The sequence below is a fragment of the Bufo bufo genome, chromosome 5, assembly GCF_905171765.1.
Source record: "Bufo bufo chromosome 5, aBufBuf1.1, whole genome shotgun sequence".
NCBI classification, from domain to species: Eukaryota; Metazoa; Chordata; class Amphibia; order Anura; family Bufonidae; genus Bufo; species Bufo bufo.
The window spans coordinates 21,082,448-21,103,987 of record NC_053393.1 but is presented as its reverse complement, the minus strand read 5'-3'; the positions used below and the strand labels follow the sequence as shown (position 1 = coordinate 21,103,987).

General features: G+C 40.7%; 1 protein-coding gene across 1 annotated transcript in view; it reads left to right on the top strand.

Annotated features, from left to right (window-relative positions):
- Nucleotides 1-771: 771 nt before the first annotated feature.
- Nucleotides 772-21,540, top strand: part of ADGRB1 (adhesion G protein-coupled receptor B1) — a 587,254-nt gene continuing 566,485 nt past the window's right edge. Inside the window, 1 exon segment of the mRNA XM_040432704.1 lies at nt 772-1,271. The gene's annotated coding sequence lies outside the window, so the exon portion shown is untranslated.

The following is a 21,540-nucleotide window of genomic DNA, read 5'->3' as shown; positions in this document are numbered from 1 at the left end:
TCAACTCGTGTTAGATGCTTCAGGTGCACAAAAAGGGACAAAAGAAAAAAAAAAAAAAAAAGCTATAGACCATATACACGGCTTTATGCAGTCACCATGGTAACCTCCGGGCTGTACGGAACACTTAATCACACCGAGGGGGCTCAGTAAAGTGGAGGGGGCACCACGACTCTCCACTGACTTTCTTCAATCCCTTCCCACCATTAAAGTGTCTCAGTGGATAACCAAAGAGGCTGTAACTCCCAGGCATTGGCAGATGTCTTTTTTTTTTTTTTCCTTTGGTTCCGAGTTATGATCCGTGTCATCATCCTAGGAAAGTTCTGGTAGAGAATTGTGCAAGCACTGCAGAAAAAAAAAAAAAAAAAAACAGGACAAGGGTCTGCCATCCTTTCACAGCTCTTTTTCCCCAAATCAGCTTCGACCAGAGTTCAAGCATTCGTCCAATGGATAGTAAAGCCCTCGACTCGTCTTTGGTTTCTTTCTCAGGCTCTTAATGCACCCAACCCAACACCACCACCACCACCATCATCTAACCCTGGCTCCAGCACACAGTAGGGCAAGCGGTTAAAAAAAGCTTTGGCCTTATTATAAGCTGGAGAACGCGGAGTTTACTTTCCCTCCTCTGTGTGTGTGGCTGGCTTGATGCATTTTATCCATGCCTCTCTCTCTGTCTCTGCCTTCCCTCCCTCCTCTCTCTTTTTCCTCCTTTCACTCTCTTCCCCCACACACACACACACACACATACACACTCTCTCTCCCTCTCACTCTAATGTGTGATCTGGAAAGCTTATAAAAGCCTGATGTAATTCTTAATGCAGCCCCTGGCTACAAGGACTGGATCTAGATTCACAGTGTAGCAAAAAAAAAAAAGAAGGAAAATACCAGAGACAAGGCAAATACACAGCAGCGGATCTTAAGCGAACAAACATCTCTCGGGGAAGCCAATTTTTTGTCTTGTCGAAGAGCTTCGTTGACTCTATGTGAAGAAGACTTTGTATCATTGGATGGAATCATTTCTTTGGCTTTTCTTTCAGCTGGGGATTTGCACCTGATTATATCTGTCACCAACGGCTCTTCTTCTTCTTCTTCTTCTTTTCCTTGTGAGGAACAAGTTAAGGCATTAAGGCAAAGCTGCCTTGGGTGGAAGACTTTACACAAATTGGTCATTGTGGTGGCGAGGATATGGCTTGTACTGGGCTACTTACTTAATACCTGGAATTTGCTTTGGAAGAAGAAGAAGGAGAGGGATTTCAAATCTAAGAGAATCCAAGGTAAGAGAAAGTCTAGATTATTTTGAGTCAAGTTGGGTTTCAAACATTGGTCTTGGCTTCTTAGGATTTGGATGCCCCCAGTTAGACAATGTCTTCTCATGACTACCCAATCCATATTTCTTAATCTCTATCAACTTTTAAGATTCCTCCTTCCCATGTCCACCTCATTCGCCAGCAAAAACATTTGGCACCTTGCTGTGCTTACCAATGGCTTCATGCGAAGCCGAGGAATGGAGAAAAAAAGAAATGTATGAATATTTGAAAAGGGAGATGAAAAAGGAGTATTATACTGTCATCAATAAATCACTCCTTCAATAATACACAGTCCCGGCTTTAACATACACTGCTGCACTGGAGAGACAGCAGTCCTAAGAGAGCAAGTCCTATCAACACAGTGGGTCACCGGTGGACCCCCGCTACTGAAGCTCATGTTTGCACTACAGGAGTTGAGTTGATTAAACCAATGGGGAGGGGTGGGTTCATTTATGTTGACATTATTTTTTAAGGATTCGAAGAGGATGCATTTTATTGAGACCACCACATGTGGCATTTAGAATACATTTCCCATGTTCTTGCTCAGTAATAGCATAAGGAGTGCAAGAATTGGGTTATGGCATCATAGGTCTACTCTTTGTGGTTTTTCGAGACATCATGTACTGCTTATCATGATCATTCCTAAATTTCTCTCCCATAATAGATAAGCTTAGGTGCCTTAATTTCCTTAATAAGCACTGATTGTCTCTGTAGTGACCTTTGGTGATCACCTTAATCATTGCTTACTAGCAAGTTCCTTCGAATGCCAATGCATCTATTATGCATCACTGATGTCTTAAATGTGGCACACACATCTTACAGTCTGCAGATGACGATACCAAGACCTAATCAGTGTGGGTAATTATTAGGTAACCTTGCCTGAATCACTCTGACTAATGGCACATTTAGTTCATCTCCAGTTTTGGGGTTTTTATTTTTCCATTTTTCTATCATAAGCCTATTTGATTAAGGTTTCAGAAACCCAGACTTTGTAATCTACTTATTAAAATGTAAATGCCATGGGTGTGAGAGGACAGAATATAAATGACTTCAGCCTAATATTTGAGCAGGAAACCAGAGGCTAGGACATTGATAGAATTTAAAGCCCTACCAGACCTCAGCTTTAATATAGGAGGCATCGATGTTCCTCAGATGTTCCTCAGATCCTATTGGAAAGATGGGAAGTAAGAAATATCTGAGATACTTCTGGAGGGTTCCTTGATTTCATCCGTCTGAGCTAAAGGATGTCTATAACCTAAATCACAAAAGAGCCTTTGGGTCTGTGATGACTTGTTGAGCAAAAGGACCTGAAATTCATTCGAATACCCAATACAGAGTCAAATTAGACTACCACTATAATGTAGATGACCCATGAAGATCGATTAAGGGGTTCTTTCTATAGTAAGAGGATAAAACTAGTTATGGATCTGTTGAAGAGTTAAGTAATAGCACTGAGGATTGCATGCCATCCTACACTCCAAGTGACTAATACATGATAAGCGATTTAGCCCTGGCAAAGGCGAGGAAATTTTCACTGTGAGTTTATGTCTTGTGATTGCACCTGGCTCTGGCTCTGGGATTTTAGGCTCTATTTTAAGCTCTGGGAAAAGGATTTTCCAACTTGCTCTTACATTTCAGGTTGTTTCTATTGTACGATAATTGGCCATATTCCTACCCGAGAGCATTGCACCCTTAGGCTATTGACAGGTTCACGGTGACTGGTCATGGAGGGGATTGTACGGCCTCCACTGTAGTTGTGCTGTTCATTATTACTCAATGTGTCCATCTAAATGCAAAACTCAACCCCCCCAAAAAAATTGCTAAAATTTGCACAGAGTCTCAACGGCATTGGAAGCCATCAGTGCACTGATCTGCACGAGGCTTGAAAAATCAAAGATGAAGCTTTATATGATCATTAGCTCCACATCCCTTTCTGTTGAGGAATGCTGTAGCATTTAACCATGTGCCATCCCAGTATGGAGAAGGAGGCTAAAAGTCTTTTGTAAATGGTGATTTTCAGGGTCATTGACTATCAAAGGCTCCCTTAATTGAGTTGTGAGTGGGTAGGGACAGCGCAAGGTCTCTAAGGCAGGCGTAGCCAGGACATGCTGAGACTTGTGGTGGGGGATCTGAATGCAGTAGAGACAATTGTTTGCCCTCCATGCCTTCCCTATGCCTATCCATCTATCAAATGGTCAGAGCCTGTTCTCGAGGGAGACAGCCAGTTAGTGTACCATGGGGAGATGAAATGATTTTAATTGCCCTGGAATGATTCAATGTTCTCTCCTCTGAGTAGTGACAATTTGATCTCCTTCTCTCCGAGCTCTCGAACATTGGCCTGATGGATGTCTTTAAAATCATTGGCATTCTGGGCCACGGGTTGGAAATTGACTTGAATGGTGATGCTGTGATTTAAGTCATCAGGAAGAAGTGATGTATTGTTGCACAATTTCGGCCTCTGATTATTAGGTTTGCACGTGGGGTTTGTGGCGGCCACTGCTAATTCATGTCCCATTCTGCAGGATGGGGAGGAGGGGGGGGGGGCAGTAAATGCTTGTTAGGAGGGGTCTGTGCAACCAAGATTGCATGGCCAATATACAGAGACTTCTTGAACTGCCTTGAATATTAATGCTGCAAAGATATATCTCAACACATAATCATAGAGTAGATTAAAACCATGCAACCTATTCATTAACCCCTAAAGAAAGAACACATTCAATTAAGGACGGTCCTAGGTTTTCATGCCCATAGTGTATTGATGAAAATATCATGTTGGCTATGTCCTTCTCTTAAGGGTTAATTTAATGATATCATAGCAAAACATTGTCTAAAATCTAAACCTCCCATAGAGCTTTCATCAATTGCTTCCCTTGATACATTGTATCTTACTTTATACTCGATGCATTGTGTTTTATGTCTTGCCAGATACACTGGATTTTATTTTTTTATTTCTTATACATCATATTTTACAGTAAATTTTGGTTGATACGTTGTATTTTATTCCTTCCTTCATCGCTACACTGGATTTTAAGCGATGAACGTTCCATTTTTATAATTCCCGCTGCTCCTTTCTTTACTTAATGTAAAACATTGTACCTGTTGATATCATTACCCAGAGCTATTTACTAATGGTAGCTCTCCTCCTCATTGACTAGCCAACTGTATGATGCTGGAGCTTGCACTACTCTCAGTGGGAGCCTAGGGGGCACCAGATAGTCACTTTCCAGCTTCTCTTGCAGAAGGAGCGAGCTGCAAACTGTTCTTTACAGCTGTGCTATTAACACTACAGACGAAGACAAAACAAAATAAAGCACCTCTGAGCACCATGAGATGCTGTCAGCCGGTAGATGCCATGCTAGTGGAGCCCCTCTGTGTGCCATCGACAGAAGAAAAAAAAAAAGCTAGAAATACAGTGATATAGCTGCCAGCATGCTGCTGCGCTAGATGGGGAAAGGTTAATCACATACAAAGCATGTGTGGGATCTGAAGTGTTTATGCCATGCAGTAGATTCATTAACCTCTTCATAGTCGTCAGACCTCCCATGGGCATTGGCGTCACCTAAATGGCGTTATTAGTCACCTGCTCACATCTGAAAACTGGAGTTGCTTCCACAAGCAGGTTCAATAATGATGAGAGTATTCTTCTATCTGCAAATTGATAATACATTGTAGAACTGGGTGTAATGCCTATGCAAATACTGCAGCTAGAATTATTGCCTTCTGATCATTTAAAGAGGTTCTAAAAAAAACAATGGAAATGACCGCCGCACCTCTCATGCCATCCTTGCTTGTTTGGTGACCATGCCAATCCCATCCTGTAGACGAGAGAAGAGTTGTTTGGTCCTTGAGATGGTTCCCATTTGCTTTCTTAGCTAATATAGGGATGCCCGTGGAAAGGAAGAACCCTGTGAAGATTTAATACACCTCTAGATAAGAAGTGTGCGTGCAGTCAGGGCTAAGGTCCCTATAGCTGGCCATACGAAAGGTATGAGTAAGGTCTTGACTGTCCCCTATTAATTCCAGTTGGGGAACCAAAGAGTGAAGCATGTTGGAGGTGATTATACCCAGCCGTTTGTTGTCTGGGAGATAAGTGGTGACAATGGTAACTTGCTGCAGTGGAGCTTAGAAGAGTCCATCTGACCATTGTACAGGATTAGAAGCCTCACCAAGACCGATGGCTAGTAAGATGTCTCAGAAGAGCATATGGTAGCCGTTCCATGATCTCTTGGATATAATATCATTCTCATTCTGGGGGCAACAACAGCACCATGCATGGCCAGGTCAAAGGATCATAAGAGACTAGCTTGCTGCAGGTGAGCTTACCACAGTCCATCTGACCAGTGTTCAGGTTAAGACATCTGATCCAAGACTAATGACCAGTAAGACATCTCCAGTGTGCATTCAGTGGAGGCAGCAAAGGGTCTAGTCGTTCCCTAGCCTCTTGGTTCCATCTCAAAACCTTCAATCTTCTTGTGGTATATTACACTTCTCTAGTCATCACAACAGTTGTACAATACCCAATATGCTGTGTCATTCCCCGTCTGGTCAGGTCAAAGGAAGGAGGGACCATAGGAGTCTTGTTTGATTTCCCATTCACTCATCCTAGTGACCATGAGTGACAGAAGTTGGCCATACGTTAGCCATGAGGTACAAATGTCAATCATAACAGACATCACAGCTAAAAAGACTAGAGGTGAAGGCGAATGTAAACATTCCAAAGGCTGTTCTGTTTGGTCTTTCCTTGGACAGGCTTTTCGTTCAATAGTTTGAATTTCTTTTACTCTGTCAATAAGTCCTAATTAAACTCAGGTAGAAACTGTGTCTAAATGGCATCTCTTTGGGAACCATCTTTTCTATGTCAATAAAGAAAACCCAACAATGAGGTCTAATGGGTCTGGTGGGCTTGTCTATCTCAGAAATCATCTCTCGATTGGAGGCTGTAAACTAAAGCTGCCCATGGACAATGCTCATTCAGCATATACATATCCATGGACACTTGGCTTAAGGCTTAACTCCCATGAGCATAAAGGATTGACCATATTCAATTCAACATGGCCAATCTTTCTTTTCTCTGACATCTACCAGGGGAGGACAACCCCATGCACATTAGACATTCAGGCAGTCCATCGTGGTTTGGCCAAGTGTCATCCAATGTTTATGGACACCTTTAAGTAAAATGTGAGTTACCTGATATCATGTAATTGGCTCATTACGTATTCTAAGATGGCTAAATAGGAAGGACAATTCTAAGGAATACACAAGGGAAAGCAGCTTAAGGAGCATCATCAGGATCAACCTTATTAAACCAGGCATAATGCTTGGTAGAGAGGATCCAGATCAGTAAAATGATACCTCATTTATATCCCTCCGTTGCGCCGTTTCTGAGATGTATCCCTTTTTAGCCAAGCAACTTGCAGCACTTGCAATCTCACCCCTGTGCCGTAGTCTACACTATCAGCACATGCGCAGTGCATCTGGCTTTGTTTCCCAAGATAGCTGCTGCATATGTGCCACTGACTTCATCCCCCACTAGAAAGAGGAGATGCTCAGCTTCTTTCTGTTAGAGGATGATATCATCAGGACATGTGCAGTGGTCATCTATGCTGCTGGAAAAGTAGAGCCAGATGCACTGTGCATGCACTGATGGTGCAGACAATGGTGCACAATTATGGGACCAGGCTATATGCTCGGCCTTGTTGATCAAGGGGACAGGGGCGTGTGCTAAATAGAAAAGGGTGGACGAGCTCTGGTGCTTAGAGGTTCCGCTCTCGGTGCATCAATGACCTAATTAACTCAATCAAGAAAAAGTGATATGTCTCTGGAATGGTGCAACTCTGGAATATAAAGGAGGTATCAATTTACTGATCAGGATCAACCTTATTCAGAATTATGCCTGGTTTTATATTGATCCTGACAATAGACGCTCTTGAAACAACTCCTATCCACAGAACCTAAGTTCTCATGGTTGGTGGGGGTCTTAGCTGTCTAACCCCCTCCAGTCTGTGATGCCATATCCTCTAATACACACTGATGAGACTCGCGAGGATGACAGCGTCTTCAGTTATTCTGCCTTGATTCTGCCATGGAGACCACGACTTAAACACCACAACCACCCACCAGGATCCAGTCCCTTGTGCCTATAGATTATATCCTAGGCTAGGCTTCTCTGTTCTCCATCTGAGGGCTCCACTCTACAGAGTAAAATAGGAAGAAAAAAAATGAAATATTAATAAATAACATAGTGGCCAATTCTCGGGAGAATGCCTTTAATTGGCTACGTTCCTGCTAATTAGATGAATCATACAATTAGTCTTGCACGGTTTTGTAGTCTTGAACTTTAGGGAATATTTCATTAACATATACAGTTGTGGCCTTGTTTAGAGAAACTTTTACTCATCCCGACTGATACGCAGATGGAGCATTGTTTATTGAAGCATCTTTTTCCGCTGACAGTCGGACCAAACATTACTACCAATTAGGGTCCGCGTGTCTATAAATCTGTGGGTATCTGCTCCTGACTTCTTACCTTTAGCTGCCGTTTCTGTATGGACTTGACATAAGACACATCTTGTCGTGGTATCAAATGGTTTTGGTCTCGCTTGCACAGAGTCCAAGCAAAAACCACTCTGTTGGTGTAAGGACTTCATAAGTAATCTTCTATCTTGTCTTGAGGATTTCCTTTATTAACAAACCAATTAACCTTATGGTACAAACTAGTATTACTAATGGGGTGCGCCGGAAAGTTCTGCACTGTTCAGGCACTGCATCTAATAAGTCGCACTTCTCAGCATGATAGCAATGTTACCTGCTCATCTCTAGGAATCGGCTTTATCAAGCTCTGGGGGTGATGCCACACGTTTAAAGGGATTAGAAAAACATGGATTCTTTTTTACAAATAATTGCCCCACACCACTCGCCAGGATGTGTATGGCATCGCATGCAGCTTAGCTCCATTAAAGTGAATGGGTCTGAGCTGTAGTAGCAGACACAGCCCATGGGCAGATGTGACCCTGTGACCAGAAGAAAGCAGCCATGTTTTTCTAAACTTGAACAATCCCTTCGAGGGACACTATTGTATAATTTACATGATCTTCCAAAAGGATTGATCGAGTCTAGACATGGGCAGGGGTGCACCACCAATGATGCCAGGTGAGGCGATCGCCTCAGGCAGCACCAGGTAGGGGCAAGAGGGGGGCATACGAAGGGCAATGGGCTAAAGGGAAGGGGATAGGTTAATAAATTTGCATTGGGAAGGGAGGGGGGGCGCTGTTTCAGTTTTCGCCTCAAGCAGCAGAAAGGCGGGGTGCACCCCTGGACATAGGAACCTGATTGGAGGGGCACTTACTACTTATCTCTTGAGAATCATCCTCCAAAACCATGCCGATGACAAAATATATTGGAATTGTGTAATAGACTAAGGGTCCATTCACACGTCTGTATGTGATTTGCTGATCCGCAAAACACGGACACCGGCAATGTGCGTTCTGCATTTTGCGGACCGCACATCGCCGGCACTCTCATATTAAAAAAAATGCCTTTTCTGTCCACAATTACGGACAAGAATAGCACATGCTCTATTTTTTTGTGGAACGGAAATGCGGATCCGCAAATGCGGATGCGGACAGCATATTCCGGCCCCATTGAAAATTAATGGGTCTGCACCTGTTCCGTAAAATTGCAGAACGGATGCGGACCCATTTTGCGGACGTGTGAATGGACCCTAATGCTGTAGGTATAGCGGGCCAAGACAATTATTAGGCAGAACTGTCACATTTTTTACAGTGGATCTGCTTTTGTCTCCCCAAAACAGCACCATAGTTACATAGTTAATACGGTTGAAAAAATACATAAGTCCATCAAGTTCAACCAAGGGATCGGTGGGGACACGAATCCCAGAAGGAAATGAGACTCAGATTTCTACACATTTCCATAAGCATTATTGTAATTTACTTTTAAGAATTCATCTAAACCCTTTTTAAACCCGTCCACTGTTCCTGCTGTGACCACGTCCTGAGGAGTCTATTCCACAGATTCACAGTTCTTACAGTAAAGAAGCTTTGACGCTTCTGGAGACTGAACGTTCTCTTCTCCTTCTCTTTTGAGCGCATTTTACATGGAACAGTTTTTCACCATATTTTTTGTATGGCCCATTTATATATTTGTATAGGTCAATCATGTCCCCCCTTAGACGTCTCTTCTCAAGACTAAATAAATGTAATTCTTTTAATCTTTCTTCATAACTAAGACCCTCCAGGCCCCTTATCAGTTTAGTCGCTCTCCCCTGTACTTTTTCCAGCTGCAGTGCATCCTTTCTATGGACTGGTGCCCAGAACTGAACTGCATATTCCAGATGAGGCCACACCAACTCTTTGTAAAGTGGTAATATTACATCCCTTGCCCCGTGATTCCATGCCTCGTTTAATACATGACAATATCCTGGTGGCCTCAGAAGCAGCTGATTGACATTGGGTGCTGTAATTTAATCTACCATCTACAAGGACACCCAACTCCTTCTCTATAAGTGACTCTCCCAGTGTCACATCTCCTAGGACATATGTTTGTTCTTTAGCTGTATCTTTGCAACTCATAATTTGCCTTGAAGATTTACCATATATACAAGGAGTTGTTGATCATCCCTCCTTCCTCTATCTGAATGTCTGTTGGAAGGTTGAAGTGGCCCACCAGAGGATCTCAGAGGACGAAGGCTCTAACACAATAATGGCCTCAAATGTCCAGCAGAAGACAACTCTGAAAATTGCCATACATATGGTGTGTATAGATGGAAAGTAGACCTTAGAATTGTCTCATTTGAAGGGCCCATAAAAAGTCCAACATTGGTCCATTGTCTAATATAACCCTATATACAGTGGATATAAAAAGTCTACACACCCCTGTTCAAATGACAGGTTTCTGTGATGTAAAAAAAATTAGACAAAGATAAATCATTTCAGAACTTTTTCCACCTTTAATGTGACCTATAAACTGTACAACTCAATTGAAAAACAAACTGAAATCTTTTAGGTAGAGGGAAGAAAAAATCTAAAAATAAAATAATATGGTTGCATAAGTGTGCACACTCTTAAACTAATACTTTTGAAGCACCTTTTGATTTTATTACAGCACTCAGTCTTTTTGGGTATGAGTCTATCAGCATGGCACATTTTGACTTGGCGAGATTTGCCCACTCTTCTTTGCAAAAACACTCCAAATCTGTCAGATTGCGAGGGCATATCCTGTGCACAGCCCTCTTCAGATCACCCCACAGATTGTCAATCGGATTCAGGTCTGGGCTCTGGCTGGACCATTCCAAAACTTTAATCTTCTTCTGGTGAAGCAATTCCTTTGTTGATTTGGATGTATGCTTTGGGTCGTTGTCATGCTGAAAGATGAAGTTCCTCTTCATGTTCAGCTTTCTAGCAGAAGCCTGAAGGTTTTGTGACAATATTGACTGGTATTTGGAACTGTTCATAATTCCCTCCAGCTTAACTAAGGCCCCAGTTCCAGCTGAAGAAAAACAGCCCCTTGGCATAACGCTGCCACCACCATGCTTCACTGTGGGGATGGTGTTCTTTTGGTGATGTGCAGTGTTGTTTTTGTGCCAAACATATCTTTTACAATTATGGCAAAAAAGTTCAACCTTGGGTTCATAACACCATAACACCTTTTCCCACATGCTTTTGGGAGACTTCAGATGTGTTTTTGCAAAATGTAGCCTCGGTTGGATGCTTTTCTTCGTAAGAAAAGGCTTTCATCTTGCCACTGTACCCCATAGCCCGGATATATGAAGAATACGGGAGATTGTTGTCACATGGACCACACAGTCAGTACTTGCCAGATATTCCTGCAGCTCCTTTGATGTTGCTGTAGGCCTCTTAGTAGCCTCCCAGACCAGTTTTCTTCTCATCTTTTCATCAATTTTGGAAGGACGTCCAGTTCTTGGTAATGTCACTGTTGTGTCATATTTTCTCCACTTGATGATGACTGTCTTCACTGTCTTCCATGGTATATCTAATGCCTTGGAAATTCTTTTGTACCCTTCTCCTGACTGATACCTTTTAACAATGAGATCTCTCTGATGCTTTGGAAGCTCTCTGTGGACCATGGCTTTTGCTGTGGGATGTGACTAAGAAAACTTCAGGAAAGACCAACTAGAGCAGCAGAACTTTATTTGGGGTTAATCAGAGGCACTTTAAATGATGGCCGGTGTATGCTGACTCCTATTTAACAGGATTGTGAATGTGATTGCTTAATTCTGAACACAGCTACATCCCCAGTTATAAGAGGGTGTGCACACTTATGCAACCACATTATTTTAGTTTAGTTTCTTTTTTTGTTTTCTTCCCTCCACCTAAAAGATTTCAGTTTGTTTTTCAATTGCGTTGTACAGTTTATAGGTCACATTAAAGGTGGAAAAAGTTCTGAAATGATTTATCTTTGTCTAATTTTTTTAATCACAGAAGCCTGACATTTTAACAGGGGTGTGTAGACTTTTTATATCCAGCCCACCACTATACAGTCCACCCAAAGCATGGAAAAAAACTAAATTTTAGTCGAGATGAATCTTTCCATGATTACACAGAAACATAGATTATGACCCAACCAAGCTTCTCCCCTCTTCCTCCTCGGAGAGGCTACCCCGTGATCCTTACATTGGAGAGAATGGACATCGAGCATTGATATATTGAGTGTTCAGGGAAAAAATATATGATGAGCACAGAAACCAATTCTGCAGCTTGGATATGTCCTTGACTAATTTAATAAAAATATCAATTCCTCACAATCAATAATGCTGATAATAAAATAATCTGGAGTTCACTGCCATCAGCTGTCCATACGAACACCGGCTGGGTCTATTTCAAGGTTGGCTACACAATCTGATTTGGAAAATCTGAACGTGTCCAGTTATATGAAGCATGGATCTGTAGTTGACGCTTTGTGTATTATGTATTTTAGTTTTTACTGTTATGAACATTTCTAACTTTAAAGGGGTTCTCCGTGGCTGTGGCTGGTATTGAAGAACTTCACCATTTATGAAAAGAGGGGACCTACAAAACAAGCCCATGGAGAAAGGCGATGTCTCTATGGAAAAAAAAGCTCAAAGGGGTTATCCAATCCTGTAAACACCCCCCGAAATACACGGGTCCTTCATACAGAACATACTGACCTGGTTTACTACGCTTGCCAATAGAAGGCCGCTACAGTAAATTGCTCCCCTAGCGTCATGGATGACGTCACACGTGATGCAAGGGGCAAGGGGGCAGTTCAGCGTCGCGGCCTGCTATTGCCGCTGGATGTTGTGATCTGCACGATGGGGAGATACAATGGCAGTTGTGCAGGGATTCAGAGGGTTGCAGGCGTTTGTGACCAGGTTCGTATGCTCTGTATGAGGGACCCAGGCATTTTGGGGTGTGTTTACAGGATCAGATAACCCCTTTAATCCTTTAAATGGGCTACAATTATCATGACAGAATATTTATGGTGAATTGAACTACCCCTAATAGCCACAAGGGGTGCTATATACACTTTGTCTTTTAATGCATGTGCTTTAGGGTCAATTATACAATATGTCTTAGTGACAGTTCACATTTAATGCCATCTATAATTATCAACTCCTACTTTTCGGTCTTCGACCTTTGATTTAGGGCCAATTCCAGCCCGAATAAATAGGACCCAAATTGAAGTGCTTTGATTGCTTTGCAAAGTCTCCCTCTTCCCGATTCCCCTGAATGGAATCCCACATAATTCAGATTCAGTAGAATCAGAACTTTTTGAAATAAATCGCAAATTTTAAAATCAATTGGCTCAGCGTTATAATGCTGTTCAAGTGCGTGTGATTTTAATCATTTAGCTCAATTCCTGCCCTCGTTGCACCGCAAAGATGTGCACACATCCAAAGTCACTCAAAACAATTAATCTATCAAATTATGTGCATAATTTTGAAAAATGTATGGGCAGTGCACTAAAGAAGTGATTCCGAACATGAATGCAAGGTTTCTTGCTAATTCTCTTAAAGGAATTGTCTGAGTTATTCTTTTGTTCTTTGTATGTTTCTAACTAATTAAACGTAAAGGTTTTACCATGCACTTATTGCATCTGTAGTTGCTCCTTTCTCAGATTTTACTGAGGGTCACATGACCTGTGATGTCAGCTTCTCTCCCTGCTTTGATAATGTTTCGTGCACAAGACTGAGAGAGCAGATCTGTGTCTGTACACCTCACTGTGCTGGCCACGCCCCCTGCACTGCCGTCTGCTGCTGTCTGCTCTCTCCCTGGATTCTTCAGGAAAAACTTTAACCCCTTTAGCAGCACAGACTCAGTGTTGAAGGCTTTACTGAGTAGCTGCAGGCAATGAGGAGACAAATGCTAAGCACAGGATCTGACAGAGTAGAGGAGTTTTGCAGAGCATTGCACAAGAACAGGTAAGGGGAAGATCCTGTGTGTATTAGCAGTGTCATTGTACAGCTGGGACTTGTAGTCCTACACATACAGCAGTCAGACATGTCACTCAGGGCAGCACTTGTAGTCACTCATTTTGCAGAGCAGGGGGAGGGGCAGAGATTGTTGTTATTGCAGGTAAACAAAGGGCCAGAAGAGAAACAGGGAAATGAGGAAATATAATTTTTTGGGCCTAAAACATGCTTAGCTTAGTTACATATTGCTGACCATCAGATTTACTGTGCTATATATATTTTTTTCATAACTCGGACAGCCCCTTTAAGAGATCCACTTTAGGAAGCACCGAAGTAGGGCCGGTGGCAACATTTTTGAGGGGCACTGACAAATCCTGCATTGTATTGCAGACCAAGCGGGCAAATACCTCGCCAATGTAAGAAAATTCATTGGTGTGGTGAAGCTCTGTCACTTGCTACTTATCTCTTGAACATCAGTTTTTTCAGGAAGAGTAAGGAGCCAAAAACACAAACTAACAGCTTTACAATGGGCAAAATAAGATCATATTTGCCCTATAGGATATGTGGACATTCAAACAGGGATGGGGACACCCTCTAGAACCCTCTTAAGTTTCTTTTTCTCTGGAGGATCAGTTATCCTCATACTCCATGGCCATTTATCTCAGTGGCCGCCATGTAACACTTGCCACATGGGAAATGCTTGGCAGGGATCCCAGGTGTTGGATTTCTGGTGATCACCCGATCGCCTGCTATTATCTTCAGGTGACTGTAAGAAAATGCACACAAACATCTTGAAATGTAAGAAGTAAGTGCCCCCTATCTTCAATGTTAACCACTTTTACCTTCCCTTAAACAAACTATAAACAATAATCGCTTGTCAGAATTTTTCCTTCATCTTTGCCATTTGCCGTATATTAATATTTATTTACTGCTCAGTGGAAATCTTCTGGGAATATGTAAGCAATTTCCCCTATTGAGAAAATAGGACTTGGAGAACAAGATTGGATAATTCTACCCTCCGGCAACAGCATCCACCTCGATATAAATAAAGCCGCTCTATAAATCCACAATTTGCCATGTACACTCTTGGTGTGTTCACACTCTATATCAATCCAGCTGCATTCTGCCAGCCAGACCCGGACGTTCCCCGCTCACAAATCTTAGCGGTCTGTAGCCGAAAGTAAAAGACGTTTTATAGGAAGATTTAACAGAGTAAATCAGAGTAAACAGAGATTTAACAGGGTGTGCAATGATAGTCCAGAGAGTGAACGTGAGTCCAGATAATGAACGTGAGTCCAGATAATGAACGTGAGTCCAGATAATGAACGTGAGTCCAGATAATGAACGTGAGTCCAGATAATGAACGTGAGTCCAGATAATGAACGTGAGTCCAGATAATGAACGTGAGTCCAGATAATGAATGTGAGTCCAGATAATGAATGTGAGTCCAGATAATGAATGTGAGTCCAGATAATGAATGTGATTCCAGATAATGAATGTGAGTCCAGATAATGAATGTGAGTCCAGATAATGAATGTGAGTCCAGATAATGAACGTGAGTCCAGATAATGAACGTGAGTCCAGATAATGAACGTGAGTCCCGATAATGAACGTGAGTCCCGATAATAAACGTGAGTCCAGATAATAAACGTGAGTCCAGATAATAAACGTGAGTCCAGATAATAAACGTGAGTCCAGATAATAAATGTGAGTCCAGATAATAAATGTGAGTCCAGATAATAAATGTGAGTCCAGATAATGATCGTGAGTCCAGATAATGATCGTGAGTCCAGATAATGATCGTGAGTCCAGATAATGATCGTGAGTCCAGATAATGATCGTGAGTCCAGATAATGATCGTGAGTCCAGATAATGATCGTGAGTCCAGATAATGATCGTGAGTCCAGATAATCATTGTGAGTCCCGAGAATTAATGTGAATCCATAGAAAGAAAGTGAGTCCAGATAATGAATGTGAGTCTAGATAATGAACGTAAATCCCGATAATGAACGTAAATCCCGATAATGAACGTGAGTCCCGATAATGAACGTGAGTCCAGATAATGAACGTGAGTCCAGATAATGAACGTGAGTCCAGATAATAAACGTGAGTCCAGATAATGATCGTGAGTCCAGATAATGATCGTGAGTCCAGATAATGATCGTGAGTCCAGATAATGATCGTGAGTCCAGATAATGATCGTGAGTCCAGATAATGATCGTGAGTCCAGATAATGATCGTGAGTCCAGATAATGATCGTGAGTCCAGATAATGATCGTGAGTCCAGATAATGATCGTGAGTCCAGATAATGATCGTAAGTCCAGATAATGATCGTGAGTCCAGATAATGATCGTGAGTCCAGATAATGATCGTGAGTCCAGATAATGATCGTGAGTCCCGAGAATTAATGTGAATCCATAGAAAGAAAGTGAGTCCAGAGAATGAATGTGATTCCACATAATTATGACCGTATTTCTTTTTATGTATTTTGCGGTCCGTTTTTCACGGATCCGTTGTTCGTTATTTTGTTTCCATTGTGTTTCCATTCTGTATTTTCGCAAAAATATCTCCCTATGGTTTCCGTGTGCGATCAGTTTTTTGCAGATCGCAAATGGAAACATAAAATTTGTAATCATTACTGTAATGTACTGTAATGTTTGTAAACAGTAAACACATGGGCAAAGTGGGCATGGATCCGCAAAATACGGATGTGTTCCGTATGCATTCCGTATTTTTAGCGGATCCATTGACTTGAATGGAGCGACGAAACGTTATTTGCGGACTATGATAGGACAAGTTCTATCTTTTAGCGGAATGGATATACGGAAATACGGAAATGGAATGCAAATGGAGTACATTCCGTTTTTTATGCGGAACCATTGAAATGAATGGTTCCACGTACGAACCGCAAAAAAGGAACAGAAATGGAAAACATAAACGTCCGTGTACATGAGTCCAGATAATGACTGTGAGTCCAGATAATGAGAGAATAACTCTGAATCCAAATAATGCGCCAGAGTTCAGATAATGAATTTAAATCCAGATAATAAACCCAAGTCCAGATAATGAACATGAGTCTTGATTTCAAGTTTTGATTGCGAGTGATGTCACTGCTGATTTCTACTAGTGGATGGATAGGCTGCATTCTCAGTGATGTCATCGCTGATCTCTAGGGGATGGATAGACAGCATTCTTAGTGATGTCACTGCTGATCTCTAGTGAATGGATAGGCTGCATTCTCAGTGAACTCACCGCTGATCTCTAGTAGATGGTTCGGCGGCATTCTCAGTGATGTCACCGCTGATCTCTAGAGAATGGATAGACTGCAATCTCAGTGAAGTCATCACTGATTTCTAGTGAATGGATAGGCTGCATTCTCAGTGATCTCACCGCTGATCTCTAGTAGATGGTTCGGCGGCATTTTCAGTGATGTCACCGCTGATCTCTAGTGAATGGATAGACAGCATTCTCAGTGATGTCACCACTGATCTCTAGTGATTGGATAGGCTGCATTCTCAATGATGTCATCACTGATTTCTAGTGGATGGATAGGTGGCATTCTCAGTGATGTCACCACTGATCTCTAATGAATGGTTAGTCTGCATTCTCAGTGATGTCACCACTGATCTCTAATGAATGGATAGGCTGCATTCTAGGTGATGTCACCACTGATCTCTAATGAATGGATAGGCTGCATTCTCAGTGATGTCACCACTGATCTCTAATGAATGGATAGGCTGCATTCTCAGTGATGTCACCACTGATCTCTAATGAATGGATAGGCTGCATTCTAGGTGATGTCACCACTGATCTCTAATGAATGGATAGGCTGCATTCTCAGTGATGTCACCACTGATCTCTAATGAATGGATAGGCTGCATTCTCAGTGATGTCACCACTGATCTCTAATGAATGGATAGGCTGCATTCTCAGTGATGTCACCACTGATCTCTAATGAATGGATAGGCTGCATTCTAGGTGATGTCACCACTGATCTCTAATGAATGGATAGGCTGCATTCTCAGTGATGTCACCACTGATCTCTAATGAATGGATAGGCTGCATTCTCAGTGATGTCACCACTGATCTCTTATGAATGGATAGGCTGCATTCTAGGTGATGTCACCACTGATATCTAGTAAATAGATAGGGGCCATTGTCAGTGATGTCACCGCTGATCTCTAGTGAATGGATAGGCTTCATTCTCAGTGATGTCATAGATGATCTCTAGTGAACGAATTAGACTGTATAACCAATATAAAGTAATCTTACTGGACATATACCGTAGCTGGTGCTAGAGCTGGATACTGGGGACAGGTCTCTCGGTCGGCACCTATAGACTGTATATAGCCCCTGACTGACTGTATGTGCAGCTCCGTTTTACGATGCATATTTCCATCAAAATGATTTTTATGTTGAAAAGATTGTACAATCAATGCGTATAACAGTGCACCATAGTTATGTGGAAACAGAACATTTACCTTAATATTAAAAAGATCACTATGTGATGTCTTGTTTAGGCTACATGCACGCGAAAGTTGTTTGTTTCCGTGTCCGTTCTGTTTTTTTTTTGCGGATAGGATGCGGACCCATTCATTTCAATGGGTCCGCAAAAAATTCTGACAGCACACCGTGTGCTGTCCGCATCAGTATGTCCGTTCCGTAGCCCCGCAAAAAAAAATAGAACATGTCCTATTCTAGTACGTTTTAAACATTGTTACAATGGATCCGCAAAAAAAAAAAAAAGGATGGTATACGGATGTCATCCGTTTTTTTTTTTTTTTTGCGGATTCGCAATTTGCGGACCGCAAAACACATACGTTAGTGTGCATGTAGCCTTAATCTGTGAAGTCATCCATAATCACACGTGGCTTCCATACTGATATCGCCCCCCTCCATAATATCTGACATATCTAATGTAAAGGCATTAGGAGGGCTCCGGGTTCACATTGAGAAAAGATGTCATGGCGGCCACCGGTTGTGGAGGAGGGGGGCTCAGCACATCCATCCCAGTGGTGCTGGTTCTTATAATCTTTATGGCGATGTACACTACCGCACCTGCCTGGCTGGAGAGATAGATAGCGGTGACATTCCACTGGTGGCGGACCAGTCTCTTTTCTTGCCCGAGATAACGATAAGTAAGGAGTTGACATTTCTATCTGTCCCGAGAGAACGGATGATTAGGACCCGGCCAACTAAGCGGGGACTGACTAGGTCACCAGTACACGGGCGGTCGACCGCCCATAAGGTAACCCAGACAAACCGCTCAGTATTCCGCTGCGTGACCACAACTTCAGTCATTCAATTCTGAGGATTCAAGAGCAGAAAACATTTGTGATTCCAATTTACAGATAAATCTGCTTTTCATTGCGAGACTGCAGTCTTTTTCCATTAGGTGGTGATATATTTTATGCAGATGGATGTACGGCTTTTCACTCAGCGTAAAATATGATTTGTCAAATTAAAATGAGTTTGGAAATGTGAAGATTCTGCCCCTGAAATCCACAGTTTTCTGATTTATAAATATACAGAATTTACATCTCAAGACGCAACAACTGAACAAGAATATGTACAGGAGCAAAGCAAGGCAGATGTGAAAGACTCCTAGAGAGTAAAGTGTTGTACAGGTTATGTCCATAGGAGCAGTATTATAGTAGGTATATTCTTGTACATAGGAGCAGTATTATAGTAGTTATATTCTTGTACATAGGAGGCAGTATTATAGTAGTTATATTCTTGTACATAGGAGACAGTATTATAGTAGTTATATTCTTGTACATAGGAGCAGTATTATAGTAGTTATATTCTTGTACATAGGAGCAGTATTATAGTAGGTATATTCTTGTACATAGGAGGCAGTATTATAGTAGTTATATTCTTGTACATAGGAGCAGTATTATAGCAGTTATATTCTTGTACATAGAAGCAGTATTATAGTAGGTATATTCTTGTACATAGGAGCAGTATTATAGTAGTTATATTCTTGTACATAGGAGGCAGTATAATAGTAGTTATATTCTTGTACATAGGAGACAGTATTATAGTAGTTATATTCTTGTACATAGGAGCAGTATTATAGTAGTTATATTCTTGTACATAGGAGCAGTATTATAGTAGGTATATTCTTGTACATAGGAGGCAGTATTATAGTAGTTATATTCTTGTACATAGGAGCAGTATTATAGTAGTTTTATTCTTGTACATAGGAGCAGTATTATAGTAGTTATATTCTTGTACATAGGAGCAGTATTATAGTAGTTATATTCTTGTACATAGGAGCAGTATTATAGTAGTTATATTCTAGTACATAGGAGCAGTATTATAGTAGTTATATTCTTGTACATATGAGGCAGTATTATAGTAGTTATATTCTAGTACATAGGAGCAGTATTATAGTAGTTATGTTCTTGTACATAGGAGCAGTATTATAGTAGTTATATTCTTGTACATAGGAGCAGTATTATAGTAGTTATATTCTTGTACATAGGAGCAGTATTATAGTAGTTATATTTTTGTACATAGGAGGCAGTATTATAGTAGTTATATTCTTGCACATAGGAGCAGTATTATAGTAGTTATATTCTTGTATATAGGAGCAGTATTATAGTAGTTATATTCTAGTACATAGGAGCAGTATTATAGTAGTTATATTCTTGTACAGAGGAGCAGTATTATAGTAGTTATATTCTTGTACATAGGAGCAGTATTATAGTAGTTATATTCTTGTATATAGGAGGCAGTATTATAGTAGTTATATTCTTATACATAGGAGCAGTATTATAGTAGTTATATTCTTGTATATAGGAGCAGTATTATAGTAGTTATATTCTTGTATATAGGAGCAGTATTATAGTAGTTATATTCTAGTACATAGGAGCAGTATTATAGTAGTTATATTCTTGTACAGAGGAGCAGTATTATAGTAGTTATATTCTTGTACATAGGAGCAGTATTATAGTAGTTATATTCTTGTATATAGGAGGCAGTATTATAGTAGTTATATTCTTGTATATAGGAGGCAGTATTATAGTAGTTATATTCTTGTATATAGGAGGCAGTATTATAGTAGTTATATTCTTGTATATAGGAGGCAGTATTATAGTAGTTATATTCTTGCACATAGGAGCAGTATTATAGTAGTTATATTCTTGTACATAGGAGCAGTATTATAGTAGTTATATTTTTGTACATAGGAGGCAGTATTATAGTAGTTATATTCTTGCACATAGGAGCAGTATTATAGTAGTTATATTCTTGTATATAGGAGCAGTATTATAGTAGTTATATTCTAGTACATAGGAGCAGTATTATAGTAGTTATATTCTTGTACAGAGGAGCAGTATTATAGTAGTTATATTCTTGTACATAGCAGCAGTATTATAGTAGTTATATTCTTGTATATAGGAGGCAGTATTATAGTAGTTATATTCTTATACATAGGAGCAGTATTATAGTAGTTATATTCTTGTATATAGGAGCAGTATTATAGTAGTTATATTCTTGTATATAGGAGCAGTATTATAGTAGTTATATTCTAGTACATAGGAGCAGTATTATAGTAGTTATATTCTTGTACAGAGGAGCAGTATTATAGTAGTTATATTCTTGTACATAGGAGCAGTATTATAGTAGTTATATTCTTGTATATAGGAGGCAGTATTATAGTAGTTATATTCTTGTATATAGGAGGCAGTATTATAGTAGTTATATTCTTGTACATAGGAGCAGTATTATAGTAGTTATATTCTTGTATATAGGAGGCAGTATTATAGTAGTTATATTCTTGTATATAGGAGGCAGTATTATAGTAGTTATATTCTTGTATA